We start from the raw sequence: 6248 nt of genomic DNA on the forward strand, positions 1-6248 counted from the left end.
TGCTGTTTAAGCAAGTTGCTCATCTTGATACATGATTATTTTGCAGCCTACTATACTAGCAAAATATACAAACACGAAATATCTTTATTGTGTGAATGGCAATTCATGATCATATGGAAACAACTAGTTTATACATTTTGCTATCAAGACAGGTATAGTGTACAATATTGTGTGTCCAAGAAAGCTGGTATGCCACGTAAAGTGTAGGCATATTGACAAGAAGAAAGAAAACAGCCTTTTCATGTGTGCATATATAGTAGCTCCATGGTCCTCTCTCAAAAGCACACCATTTTTGCATTATAGCTACCCTTTGGCACCAGCTTATTATGTATTATATACTGATTTACTAGCTTACATTGCTAAAATTGGCTCTACCAAACCCATGTGTAGTTGGCTAAAATCTTTATTATTATGTTCATGCAATGAAGCTATAGGTTAGGAAGTACAGTACCAACAGATTCAGAGGCCCAAGCATACCAACGTGAGTTTCTAACTGTTCTGAGTCAGTCTGTATGCATATGCACACATCTTGCTACAAATCTGCAAAAATGTAGCTGCACTTGGTAGATCATGCACTACCCCTTTACCCTCAAGGAAACTTTGATATTAGAAGCTCTGAGGTGAAATAGTTCATATTCACATTATACACATCGTAATTATGTAAATAATAAATTTATTTAATTTTTTGATGTTGGCACACTGCCATGGGCTCAGAATTTGTTATGGTTTTGTTTCAGCTATAGTATGTTCACGTTGAGCTGAATCCTGAAAAACAGCTAAAAATTAAAATTGGATTTTTTCTCAACAGAGTCAACATTTCAGCTAACCAGATGATTATTGGTAACAGCAAAGGTGTCAACAACAGACATGTACGGTTTGGCTCCATTACAAGTTTGGGAAAGGGCTGTAATGAACACTATACTTATATGGCTTCCCCATAGGAAATGTATTGTGAAAACTTTAATTGGCTGTAAATATTATGTCAAACATTTGAACAAAAATATTTCTAAATATTTTTAGCGGATCAAGCAGTACTACAAATGAGCCAAATTTCAAGATCATGTGTAATTGCATCCATGAGTTATTAAATGCTTTTGAGGATTCAGCTCAATGTGAACATACTATAGGCAGTGAGAAATTTAGTTTAATACATCACTTCTTGGTGTTAATCAAGTAAGTCACATATAAGTAAACTATAGGCTATCTAATCTAAAGTGCGCCATGCTTTTCACCATGACTATTGGCTATGATGGTAGATTTAAAAACTACACATTCCTTCCAGAACTGACAAGATATTACACTGCAAATTTTATAGTTTAGGCTTAATTTAACTTTACATGTTCTAAATACTCACAGATGTGAGTTTAACAATTATATAATGTCAAACAGTACAGAGTAGCACTGTTTAGTAGGGTTCCTGTCTAAAATGAACTGTACCCGCCATAATGCTCCAGTTTAAAACCACTCTAGAAATATTGTATGCAATGAAAGTACAAAATAGTCTTACATCAAATCGAGCTTTATAACCAAGAAAACACTTGCAGAAGGTCAAATACTGAAATTAAAAACTAATTGCCAATCCCCAATTTTTGGTCAGCCTGATCATAGTAGCCACTATATAGGGGCCAAACGAAATAGCGCATGGCCACTATTTCATGCCACAGTAACAAATTCACATGCAATAGATGCCTTTTCCATTTCTGCTAAGTGCCTGCCTTCTGCACCTTGTCTTTCCTTTTATCTTCAATTATATGGTTGTCTTCTTCATGCAAGGAGGCCACACCAAAGTGTCATTTTCTGTTGACTAGTGAAGTAAACCGTTTTTTACAAGCACCTTACCTCCTTGCTATTGGATAAATTATGCTGCTGTAATGGGACAATTATAGGTGCTGTCTGTCATTTCTCTTCTGAGATCAGTGATTAAGGAGGTCTAGATCCCCAAAGGGCAGCTTTTGTTAAATGTTGGGAACAACACCATCAATCTCATACGGCTGCAGGTTGAGACTAGGGCTCAAACGAATATTCTATTACAGATAGTTAATATTTGAATACCATTTCTGGTATTCAAATATTCATTTCAAAGGAAATGTATAACATCAGTGTGTAGAATACTTAGAAATTCTTGACCCTACATAAGCATATCTATGACATAAGTGATTAAATCATGTTGATTCTGAAGAGACATCTTGTATAACAGGATTATTGATATCTTGTCCATAAATCAATGCTGAAAAGGGATATTCGAATAATCGGTAGTTGCGAATAAAGAATATTCGAATAGTAGAAACCACTATTCGTTATAGAGCCCTAGTTGAGACTAGACTGCAAGCTTATAAACAGTAGCTAACTGTTGTATATAGTAAGGTATCTTAGCAAAACAGGATAAAAGTGACATTTTTGGTACACAAGTTGTACTTATCAATATTAGAAAGGGTGCCAACCAAACCTAATCATGAGTGGGCTGAAAACAAAATGGTAATCAAGTGGCCCCGGTATAGTACAGTTACATGCGTGTACTTGACTATGCAGTGAAATGCACTTAGTTTTCCTATTTTAATTGAATTATATTGATTTTGTCATCCAATATGTACAGGCTTGTCAAATGAAGGTAGATTAATAAAACAATGGTACTGTAAGTTAACTTTTGCATGCGTGCAATTTGAGTAGCCTTCTTAAACTTTATGGGTCTAACATTAAAAGTCATTGCCTAACTGTTAATGTTTGACACTCACCAGATACTTGTCAACCAGTCCCTATGTTCTGATCTGGAGTTTACTGTCTCCTTGAAATATGATGATTAATGGGGGGAGGGGGGTTGGTGCATAAGGGCCTCATGCAACCGCTGCATGAGAATGCCTGAGGATCAACATGCTAGCTTAGTGTTTTTTGCTTCAATGATAATGTGTGGCACCTGGCTGTGTTTATTTCTGCACATGTGCTTCTCTTATTGATGTGCCTCCTATATCCCTACTGCATGCATGCTTGCTGGAGTGTAAAATTAACTATGTTTAACTACTTAAACATTATGTGTGCATGAGCTATAGCTTGATAGCTTGTGTATAATTGACTAGTCCAAATGCACGTTGAAGCATTGGCACCAAAGTGCGGTTGTGAACATGCTTCTTAAATGTAGTACATTACAAGAAATTTGAGACTGCTTTATTAGAGAGTTTTGATGATATTTAAAAATATTTCTCCTGTTGTAAGAGTAATTCAGCAGGTATACCTGTAATTCCCTAACATGTGGTCAGCTAGCAGCTTATCTAGCCAATGAAAGCCATATAAGTGACAAATATATTCATCAGAGGCCTTGCAAAGGCACATGTGTTAATGTGATTCATTATTGCAATGAATAATATTATCTATATGTCAGCTTACATTACACTATAAGAGGACTAGATAGCAGAGATCAAAGACACTTGGCTTTGCTCTGAATGCAGATTGAATTAGTTTTAAAACTCTCTAATAGAGCATTCAATAATGATCTCTATTTCGTATAATGAATCGCTAATCACTGGTCTATTCATTTGCTGATAATGCTAAACAACCTATCCCTACAGCTTTAAATCATAAAGACAATATTAAACCTTTCACATTGATAGAAACTTTTAAAGGTTCCCACAAAATTGTCTAGAATTGAGAGGATGGCTACTATAACTACACTTGAAAGCAAATTAGGTTGTAATATTGAAAAACGTCAGGTTTTATGTGGATTGCCAACCTCAATACTTTTTCAGAAATGCATTCAAAATCAGTGTCTAAGCAAATTAATCATAATTATCAGTGTTTGAACTACAAGTGACATTAGACACACTATACTACAATAAGATTAGGCATTTCATATTTTCTTTGCATTGGTCTTGCTTGTGTTGTAACGCACCCTGGGTATACATATCTGTATACTGTATTATTGCAGCACAGAGCCACCATCACTTTATAATACAATGTCTTGATGCAATGTTCAGTAGTATAAGCTACTGTAGTTTGTATAGTGGATCATAAGTTCTGAAGTAACCACATGCACATGGACAATTCAGTCTGTTTTCTGCTTTGCATTTCAAATACCAATAGCTCCGTTATGACCAAGTAGATTTGTTTGCTGAGACCATAATATTGTGTTTCTATACATATCTTTTCTTGAACCTTGCACACTGTCTATTCATGTGTCACTATATCATTTCATCTAATGTTACATGGTGGTAAAATTTCATTCTGTGTAGGAACCAACTCCAGGAGGTTGTAATCAATTACAGCACTATCCATGACATGCAATAGCTGAATGTACTTTTTAAAAGTCAAAATCAAAAAATGCTTACAAACTAGACTCCCCAGCATGATAGGTTTCTAGATCATCAATGTAATTACGTCACATACGTATAATGTAATATTTACCCTATGCTGAGCTACCATGAAGTTGCCATGATCCCATGAAGTTTTCAAGGTTAAACAGGTCAAAAAATTAGACTAGCTAATGATTACTGTACACTACATAAACAACTTAAGAGAAGCCAAAGGAAGCACTTTTTTCCTTGCATGGCTGCTGTCCTTCTTTGGTTTCCTTTCCTTTCTTCCCTATACTCTTATGGTGCAGCAAGCCAGAGGAGGGGGATAGGGTAACTTTGGAATGTAACCACACAGTGAAGTTTGAAAACCTATGGCCTAAATATTTCAAGGGGGGGGGGGGGGGGTTGCTAATTTCGTGGTTTTGGGGGTATCCGCGAAAATATTATTCTTGAAATATTTAGACCTCCATACAGTCTAATACATTTTGGGAGTGTTTGCAAATCCACGAAAAATTTGTATTACTCAACCTGGGGTCTGGGGTCATACTACCCAGGATTGGCCAGGAATATTTTAAATTATAGAATGTCTATTATAGCAATTTAGACTGTTGTTACTGTGTTTTTATTATTAGTTAGCTACAGATTTTTAAAGGAGAAATAATTATACAATATACAGGTAATCTGTTAGTGGTTGACTGCTCTATTAGAGTATCTAAATTTTTGCTACAAATAGTGACCAATAATAATGGGGGCATGGCACCCCTTCTAATAGTGGTCAGAATGTTTCAACAACCTTTCAAAAATAATTGGTGCTTTAAACTGTATCGTAACAATTTCTTTAAAATTGATGCTAATCTACCCTGTAGAGTGGCATAGTGCAAAATATTAGACGTTTGGTGCACTTTGATACAATTATGAAACTTTCTAATTCTAGATAAATAGTACTCATTGTAACATTTATTTTTGATACAGAGCCATCGCAGATTTGACCTTTGATGACCTTTACAGCAATGAAAATCCATCAATTTTGTCTTTTTCTCCCTGAGGCATTATTATAGATTCTTAAAGGTCTCACTGAAAGAAACAACTTGGTTTGTTTGAAGTCAATAGTTTATTCCACTCCAAAGTTATGATCATTTTTATTAGCCATAAAATTCTTTGAATTTATTTGCCCTTGGGGTGTAAATGACCAATGGCAAGGAAAAACTTTATATAGAATTTTATGTCTAATATAGCTACTGCCCAACAGGAAATATTCAGTGACGAAAGGGAAATTTGACAAATTCACAATTAATCAGCTTCAAGTTGATGAAATAAAAATTGATGAAAAGCAAGACATCACATATCTAAACACTGACTGTTGAGGTACTTATTGACGAATTAAAATTTGATGAAGGTAACTAATTCATCAAATTTTTCTTTCATCAAAATTTCTTATTGTACAGTAAATTATCATAACTTTGGAATGAAATCACCTGTTGACTTCTGAGTTGTTTCTTTTGCTGCAAGACCTTTATTTAAAATCATGTTTTAACAATGTAAAATAATGCCTCAGGGAGTTTTCTATACAAAAATGGCTGTAAAGGTCACCAAAGAGCCAAATCTGCAATGGCACTATATCAAAAAATAAATGTCATAGCTAACTGGTAGTTAAGGAGTGTAATCGACCCGAGTGCAATAATATGAGGAAAATGTTGTGATTGTATCACAAAGTGCTCTACTATAGGTTTTTTTCCTCCTACTTTTGTTTTCTGTGTCCTTTCCCTTGTTTCTGACTATTAAACTCGGGAGGGTATGGCACCTCTCCAAATCACGTATGCCCTTCAGCTACCAAACCACAAGCTCAAGCAGTTTCGCCCATGCAAATGATTAAAACTGCTTGAAAACTACTCTCGAAAACGTATTTCTAAACAATACAAGTTTACAGTGATATGGTACTAGTTTAATCATGAACTACTGTCCTTT

The sequence above is a fragment of the Dysidea avara genome, chromosome 1, assembly GCF_963678975.1.
Source record: "Dysidea avara chromosome 1, odDysAvar1.4, whole genome shotgun sequence".
Classification (NCBI taxonomy): domain Eukaryota; kingdom Metazoa; phylum Porifera; class Demospongiae; order Dictyoceratida; family Dysideidae; genus Dysidea; species Dysidea avara.